Here is a 9,745-nt window from a genome sequence, read left to right as displayed (position 1 = left end):
AATTACGTAACTGATGAATCTCCTTCAAACCAGCAAGCGTTCAGGAATAAACATGAGAAAACACTATTTTATACAGCATATAGATTACATAAGCAAGTTGAAAACATCAGCAACTCTGAGGGAGGTTTAAAGCTATCTGCACTTCAGACACATAGCTCTGAGCTTTGGAAGACGAGGCCACACTATGGCCTGGGCTAGACGGTATCATTAAAGACAAAAACACTGGGTTTGTGGATGTGCGATGACCCAGGCAGCGTCTCATCGGGTTTTATGCTGTCCAGAGGGCTGAACTTCTGACATAAAATCTTATCTCTAAGTTGCAAATGTGACCCTAATGTCCCTTTTAAAGCAGTGACTGTTTGTGGTGCTGAGATGCTTAAGCTCCAGGCTTTACAAACAGTTTTATAATAGCATTAGCCTGAAGATTGCCCCTGCCTCTACTTCATAACACCAGCATTTGCAAATCTGGGCATTTGCAGTTCGTTCTGATACACTCAGTGTCACTGGAACTGAAGCATCTGCTTCCAGAGGATAAACTTCGAGTTCTGCCCCAACCAGGGAGGGATAACACAGGAGCAAGAGGCTGAATTCCTATTATGTCCCCAGCCTCGGTCACTGCCAACCGGCTCATATTTCCTTTGGGCTCTAGCTATTTGGGCCAATCATTTTCATGGCTGGTTTAAAGAGCATGTGCCTAATTTAGAGCTGCTGACACCAGGCAGGGAACAGGCCACCTGGCAAATGCCTGGGGCTTTGAATGCTTCCACTGACTTGAAGCCCAGGCCAAGTTCCCCTCAAGTTGTACTGAGGTTTGTAAGCTTTTTTGGCAAATGCTGGGCTCAGACTGGACCAGGTAATCAGGGTTTCATGGTCCTCAGCTAGGTGTGAAATTTTAATCAAAGGGATTTTATTTTTGCAAAAATAGAGCACACCACCAGAAATGTCACATAGAATTAAGCTTTGGCTTCACTGAGTTTTGAGATGGTACATCACAAGATAGCCAGCTTTGTTCTCTTTGGTAGGAAGGCAATAGTGTTAAAAATAAATGGGGCTGGGGTAGTCCTGGACCCCCCCCTTAGTCTTATGGAAAAATACAACAATTTTAGTTCATCTACAATTTGGAAAAATACTTTCCACTTTAATTGTAAAATGGTCCAGGCAGTACTTAAGGTTCATTCTTTAAACGCACTGTCCAGATCCAGGGGTTCTTGTGGGTTGGTATGGATACTGTTATTATATCCAATATGTTTTCCAGGCTTGCTCCAGGCATCCAGAATTCATCTAGCAAGGCTTCCACAGCCTGATTGAACAACATACCTTAGCAACAACATATGAGGGCATCAGACCAAAATGAAAAGAATTTCTTACCCAACAAAACAAAGCCATTTCCATTTCCATTACAAAGAGAACTCAGGGCTCTGGTGAGGAAACAGGGTCAGCTGCTAAGGTGGAGATGGATAGACACCTCTGTGGCTTGGTACATTGAATCCATCTGGGCCCACCCTAAGAGATGCTGGAGCATTTCAAACACCCTGCCCTTGCTGCTGCTACTGCTGCTGCTGCTTCAAAAAGTCAGTTATAAAATGCTGCCTATTGCCAGTGTAATTCACATGAACACTGTGAGTTAGTAGTTCAACTTCTCTCCTTGAACTTGGGCAAGTCAGTAAGTCCTCGTGAGCTTTGTGGAAGCATTGTTCTCTGGTTGCGATGTAAAATAGATGACTCGGTTTGAACTGTAGCTCTGTACATATTTACCTGTGTATTGATGGGAAAAGTATTCATTCTTTAGATACCATTTCAGCTGTGTTACATTGGGAAAAGTATCCCCTGGTATGTGTGAGCACTGTGGTCATCAGAGAGACCCACACTACAGTCCCACAGACATGGGTGAACCTTGCAGTGGAGCACCAAGGAAGCTGGGATCAACATTCCAAGTTGGCCAAGCAAGTTCTGCTGTCTACTTCTTCTCAAGGGCCAGGCTTTCATAAGAGGGGCTGGCCACTAAACAGGTCACTGTTTTCTCATTGAGTCCAGTTTTATAGACACTATAGATAATGTGCTATTTGTTGGAACTCTTTATGACTCACCCACACTTCTTTGTCTAAGTTTGTTCTGTGCCTTTGTCTCAGATACCTCCATTTCTTTTTATAAAACAAATTATATTTGTTTGTTTGTTTATTTAGTGTGTGTGTGTGTGTGTGTGTGTGTGTGTGTGTGTTTATGCAGGCACACTAATGCCATGGCGTGTTGTGGAGGTCAGGAGACAGCTTTATAGCAGTCTATTTCTTCTATTTATCATGTGGATTCTTGGGGATTGGCAGCCAGCACTTTTCCCACTGAGCCCCCTTGTTACCCTCTGGTTGTCTCTCTTTTCCATTATCACAAATAACTTGACTCCCATCATTGTTTATCACAGTTCTAACGCTTTGAAATATATTTAAACAGATATGGCATTTCTCTAAGGGCTAAGGAACAGTAACCATTAAATTTTAATGTTTATTTTGCTACACATATGAGTTAAAAATATACTGTGGATACTATTGGTAGAAAAGTGAGACAGAGCTAAACATGACAACTTTTCCTGGGAGCGGGTTAGCCTTTTCCTGGGAGCAGGCCTGGATTGGCCCAAGCTATTGAATGTGACCCAAGTGCCCTACAAAAACACCTAGACAATGTAGAGAGCGCTTTGCAGGAGTCAGTTCTCCTACTGTGTAGATCCTCCTGGGGGTCAAACTTAGGTTATCAGGACTATGAGCAAGTTACTTAATCCACTGAGTCATCTCACCGGCCCTAATACATTTAATACATTTAATTGTCTACACACATGCATATACTTATACATATACGATATGTGTATATATACTTTTACATGTACATATATATATATATATATATATGTGTGTGTGTGTGTGTGTGTGTGTGTGTGTGTATGCATACACACATATACACACATACACACACATACACACACACAGTGCTAGGGGTGGAACCCAGGGCTCCATGCATGATAGGTAAGCAGTCTCAGCACGATAATTGTCCTTAATGCTCATAAACTTTCTCCTCATTCATCCCATCGCTCTTTGGTCACAAATGTACTACCCAGACCTGTTACAGCCCTGGGTGTAGGAAATGCAACCCACATTTCCCCTTGAGAACCTTATACACCTTCTGAGACAGTGAAAACACTCAAAATGACTCAAGCATGATGATTCTGGCAATGTGTGCAGCAGGGCTTGTAAGAAGAGAAAGATCAGTTCTGCCAAACCTGCCAAAGAGGGGCCAAAGAATCCCAATGCCTGTGCAGCTCTTAAAAGATACTGGATGGTATCATCCAAGATACTACATGATAGTATCTTCCAAGATACTACAGTGCAGGAGAGTGAGCTGTTCTGAGGGGAAGATGAGCATGGGCTGAATCTTGACTGTCATTGGAGTGTTGAAGAATTCCATTCCACTGAATCAGCTCTCCCCCACCTGCATGAAGCCGGCTGCACTCCACCATTCCCACTCGGTTTAACACTTACGTCTAGGATTCTACTTTCCAGAAATGAGTAGATTCATAATACTTATGATTCTTTGAGATCTGTAAGCATATCTTTTTAACTTCTGGGACTCCAGCCATGGGCACTTAAAAGTTCTAAGTGATAACCAAGGGAAGCTTTGGAGCATGTGAATCCTTCACAAAGCTTGCCTGGGTCCTGGCCACTCATGCCCTTCTTGGACAGATCACCAATGTGAAACTCTCATCTCTGCCAGTCTGTACAGTGGTTGGACTCTCTGGACCATGGATTTTTAGAAGCTATTTTCAAATAATGTGTTGGAAAGCACTTCTAGCTGTTTCTGCCCACTGGTCTTGGCTATGCCTTCTTGAGCCAGTTTGGCAACACCGATGCTCATTCAGGTGGCAAAACATGTTCAGCCTGGTCCGCTTGGAACCTGTTCTACAGGCACACCTATGATCTTGTCTTCCTTTAGGGGTGTGTTGTGAGATTATCCACCAGTGTGCTTCAAAATCAGGCAGACTAACAACCCAAAGTCCTACACCTTTTATTCTTGTTTTAGTGTCAAAAAAGGCATGCTGATCTCCTAAATACACCAAGAATCCCCTTCAAGCCACTGCTTCCATGTGAGCACACAAATGGGAACAGTTCTGAGTCACCGAGTGCTGTGATGCCACCAGTGTCAAAAAAGCACCCTGGACATGCTGTCTGACTCATGTCTCTTTTGTACATTTATTTGTTTATGTATTTATTTGGGGATGTGTAGGGTCAGTGGACAACTGGTGGCAATTTGTTCTCTCCTTCTAACATGTATGTTGTGAATATTGAACTAAAATTTAACATGACAGTCAGCCCCTCTATGTGCAGAGGTTATACCTCCTTTTGCTTCTGTGATCAGAAATCCCAAGCAGAGGAGCCACTAGCAAATAAGCATCATGGGGCTTCAGAGAATATCCCCAGTCTCCTACACTTCAGGGCTTTTCCTCCAGTGACATGCTAGTATCCTATCTCTACACACATGCTAGGTGTCCAACCTAAAACAGAATTCGGTTCCAAGAAAGCATCCAAAGATGTCAATAAAACAACAGCAATAATAACAACGATCACAAAAAAGAAAAACAAAAACAAAAGAGTATGTGATCAGCTCCAACTATCCTGTTAGGTGTTTGCCAGGTGCCACGTAGCTGACATTGTCAACTAAATATTATGCCTATGTTGTGAGTAGAAATCTTCAGGGCCTACGCACATGTTGCATGTTTCAATCAGTAATAGTGTGAATCTCTGTGCAGTGGACATTGCTGAGAGCAGTAAACCTGCTGCCTTGTGACAGAGGAAGAGGACAGCACAGGATCTAGGTCTGGTCTCCTTCCTCCTTTGTGAGCACGTGTGACCCGATGCAGTGAGGCCCACTGCGGTGGACACTGGCCACAGGTGCCTGTTGACATGCAGCCTATTAGACACTCTATGCTGAGAGTATTGTCCACATTTCAATGGCTTAGCATAGAAAGTGTGAACTATCTCATCAGTGATGTTGTATAATGGTTGCATTCTTAGACCTTGCATAAAATAGAACACTATTTAAATTATCTTACCCATTTTTCTGTACTTTTGTAAACACTGCCCTAGAAAGCACGGTCTAATACGTATGGCTTTCAGTGGTTTTTCTTTTCTTTTTTTTTTTTTACTAGATTGTGCTGAGCCTAGAGAGACAATGAACTTGCTTCCCATGCAGAAATACATATTAATCCAGCATTACCTCACAAGTTTGATTCATTTTTAATTTTTATTTGCTATCTATGAATGTGTGTATGCACATCTCTCTCTCTCTCTCTCTCTCTCTCTCTCTCTCTCTCTCTCTCTCTCTCTCTGTGTGTGTGTGTGTGTGTGTATGTGTGTGTGTATCTGTGTATATGCCGCATATGTGTGGGTATTCATGGATGCTAGAGGAGGGCATTAGGAATAACTCTCTCACACCAAGAATGATGGTGTAAACTTGTAATCTCTGCTGTACTAAAGGCTGAGGACTATAAATTAAAGGTCTCCCTGGTCCCTGGGATGAATGGTGAGATTAAGGCCAACCAGGGCATTTTGGAGAGACCCTGTGTCAAATTCAAAATAAAAAAGAAGCAAGAGTATAGAGTGCTGTGTCTAATATGTACCCAGATCTAGGTTCAGTCCCAAGCACCTTTCTAGAAGTCTGTGATTGCCTCTGTCCCTGTTAGGAGGCAAGCTAAGTGGAAGTGATGTTTGTTAGCTGTTTTAGCCAGCAGACGTGCAGTAACACCAGGGTTAATGTTACTGGTAGTTCCCAAGTACCAGAGACCCTTTGGTGGGGCCACCCTCAGTGGGACCACCATGCCACACTACTCTTTTGCACTTCCAGATTTAGCCTAATTTATTTTATTTTATTACATTTTTATAAGATATTTTCTTTATTTACATTTCAAATGGTATCCCCAAAGTCCTCTATACACCCCCGCCCTGCTCCCCAACCCACCCAGTCCTACTTCCTGACCCTGGCATTCCCCTGTATTGGGGCATATGATCTTCACAAGACCAAGGGCGTCTCCTTCCATTGATGGCTGACTAGGCCATGCTCTGCTACATATGCAACTAGAGACATAGTTCTGTGAGGTACTGGTTAGTTCATATTGTTGATCCTCCTATAAGATTGCAGACCCCTTTAGCTCCTTAGGTACTTTCTCTAGCTCCTTCTTTAGGGGCCCTGTGTTCCATCCAATAGATGACTGTGAGCATCCACTTCTGTATTTGCCAGGCACTGGCACAGCCTCACAAGAGATAGCTATATCAGGGTCCTGTCAGCAAAATTTTGCTGGCATATGCAATAGTGTCTGTGTTTGGTGGTTGTATATGTGATGGATCCCCAGGTGGGGCAGTCTCTGCATGGTCCTTTCTACTGTCTCAGCTCCAAACTAATGTTACTGGTAGTTCCCAAGTACCAGAGACCCTTCAGTGGGGCCACTTTCAGTGGGACCACCATGCCACACCACTCCTTTGCACTTCCAGATTTGGCCTAGTTTAAAGAGTTTGTATATTTGATGTCATTGCCTTTCAGTCTTTTGTCTGAGATAAAGACTAGCATCGGGTTTCTGTGTACACCGTGCGTTTTGTATATTTGATGTCATTGCCTTTCAGTCTTTTGTCTGAGATAAAGACTAGCATCGGGTTTCTGTGTACACCGTGCGTGCCTGAACATTTCCTGAACCTCTCTCCACCCACCCCAGGCTGGGATGAAGTTCATAGATTTCAGGAAACCATTCAACATATGGGAGGATACTAACCACACCCCAAATGACAGGTAACCCCTCTAAACTGCAATGGTTATTCACTTAAAGAACTCTAGACAACCAGCTGGGTTGTACATGTCAATGACAGCTGTATCTCCTAAAAATGTATGATTATTAACTTACCAGCTTCTGTTACTAATGAATCATGAACAAGCTTTTATTTGAAAAGGATTAAAAGTGGACAGTGTCTGGGAGCTGTGGCTGTATGAGATAGCCTACCGAAGGTGTGTGGCTGAATGAGATAGCCTACCGAAGGTGTGTGGCTGAATGAGACAGCCTACCGAAGGTGTGTGGCTGAATGAGACAGCCTACCGAAGGTGTGTGGCTGAATGAGATAGCCTATTGAAGGTGTGTGGCTGAATGAGATAGCGTATTGAAGGTGTGTGGCTGAATGAGATAGCGTATTGAAGGTGTGTGGCTGAATAAGATAGCCTATTGAAGGTGTGTGGCTGAATGAGACAGCCTACCAAAGGTGTGGGATGAGTTGGTGTTAACCCACGTGATTTTCCTCATGATTATTCCAGCAGTCCAGACCTCCTCATTGCCTGGGGTGGACCAGCTGAGGTGCAATCCAGGGATTTGTAGTTTTGATAAATTCTCCAAGGATTCTGATATCAGCTAGAGTTTTGTAATCAGGATGGATGGTGTCAGAAGAATAGATTAAAATGAAGAATAGATTAAAATGTACATTAAATTTACATTAAACTAAAATGTGCTATGTCTATTGCACTCACCAGGGCTGTTCTTACACCCACAGTTCCTTACCAGGCACTGATATGCTCAGATATACCAATGGCCCAGAAGCCCATGTCTTTGCTCTCATTTGAATCACCTTTACTAGGTCCTCTGTAGAGGTCAAGGCCCACTTCCTTCTCCCTTCTCTGTAGACCAAGCTGTCTACTGCTCAGGGGTCTAGTGTGGTAAAGGGATTCACAGGCTATGGTACTAATGTGGAACATTAACTTGGGCCATCTAGATTGGAATGGAAACCTTTGAGGACAAGTATGGATAACATGGAGATTAGAATACACAGGCTGTCTAAGATTAAAACAACTGATCTGTAGTGTTTTTCCAGACTGTTCTTGAAGGAAGGAAGGAAGGAAGGAAGGAAGGAAGGAAGAAAGAAAGAAAGAAAGAAAGAAAGAAAGAAAGAAAGAAAGAAAGAAAGAAGGAAGGAAAGAAAACCTGTTAGATTGCATTCCTAAAGCTAGACACCAAGTTCTATTCTCTTAATTGGCCACTTCCTCCTCCTGTAGCTGACTGCCATGGTCCACCTATCAGAGTATGGAAGTCCAGCAATCAAAAGCCCCCTTTGACTCAGCTAATTAACATGCCAAATTAAAATGAAATATCTCATCCTAACATGGGGATTAGTCATTTCCTTTTCTAAACCTCCATTTGCGTATGGGTCAATTGTGTATGGGTCTATCTCTTTTCTATACAGAAGCAGTTCTTTGTCCTGTTGGGAAAAATATTGCCTTTCCCTCTCTTGTTCCTTTCCCCTAGTGTTCGATCTCCTGTCTTTGTCTCTTCTTTTCCTGATGGTCTTTTCAGGGGGTGACCTGGGAGAGCTTGGGGAGAGTGTGACTTGAAGCTGTGACTCCACAGTCACAGTTCCAGGGACCTTTATTTCCTCACTCAGACATTTACCTCCCACTCATAAATTCTCTATAACCCTACTCTTGAATGTGTGATACTCCTCTCTCAGCCTACACCACCAAGCCCAGCACTCACAAGAATTCTTTATTCTTAATTGAATATTATCTGTACCTGGATTTTTTTTCTTCCTTTGTTCTCATTTGGCCAGGAAGAATAAGTGTTTCAAGGGACTTTTCCCAGCCATTTTAACTTTAGCACAATGGTCAGTTAAGCAAATGTATTTGACTTACTTTAGAGTAAACATGACTGCATTTTCTTTCTTGCTGTTATCTAGGTGTCTCAGCCCAGCCTTCCCACAAGCCCAGTGGGTTGTAGTCTTTTGACACAGGCTCCACCCTACTCAACACCTAGGTCAGTGTTCTGTCAAGCACCCATTTGCATGCAGCACATTTCTGAATAGAGGCTGCAGAGACCCAGGCTGTTTCACTCACACCCAAACAACTGTGACTGCACAGTAACCAATTCACCCTCAATTACAAAAGGGCCTTTTGTGTACTTGTGTGTGCCCCCTCTTCCCTCTGCCCCCCAACATTCAAAACCTGCAGGTAGTTTTTCATGACTATTGTGAAAGCCCACCTGCTTGCTGGTGGAGACCAAACCCAGAACCCTTGAAAGTTTTAAAGGCTAGTCAGAGAGGAAGGAAAGGTATACTCAAATGTGAATGTGAACTTGAAGGTTTCCCATTTTGAATTTCCAGCATGGTTTAACCTCTCTTTTTCTTCATTTAAACTTCTGAGACCTCTTATTCTGGGAAAGAAATATACTTGTTGTGGTGATTTGAATGGGTTTGGCTCCTATAGACTCATGTGTTTGAATGCTTGACCCACAGAGAGAGACACTATTAGGAGGCGTGTCCTTGTTGGAATGCATGTGACCTTATTGGAGAGGATTTGTCACTGTGAAGGTAGGCTTTGAGGTCTCATATATGTGCTCAAGTCTGGCCAGAGGCAGTCCTTTCTTGGTTGCCTGCCTTCTGCAGCGCCAGGTCTGCCTGCACACCATGCTTCTCACCATGATGACAATGGACTGAACCTCTGAAACTGTAAGCCAGCCCCAATGAAATGCTGTCATTCATGAGTTGCCTTGGTCATGGTGTCTCTTCACAGCAATGGAAACCCTAACTATGACAACTGTCTTTTTGCTTAGTCTCGTTAAATAATTTACAGGAAAAACATCTATGATATTTTCCAAACTTGCCTCTTATTTCACAGAGCTCTAAACTAAAGTACTTCTCTTTTCTTTATTATTAGAAAAGTTTGTAACCAACCTTGTGTCTAA

The sequence above is a fragment of the Mus caroli genome, unplaced genomic scaffold (assembly GCF_978045245.1).
Source record: "Mus caroli unplaced genomic scaffold, Mus_caroli_1 scaffold_18, whole genome shotgun sequence".
Taxonomy (NCBI): Eukaryota; Metazoa; Chordata; class Mammalia; order Rodentia; family Muridae; genus Mus; species Mus caroli.
This window is presented reverse-complemented; position numbering follows the sequence as displayed.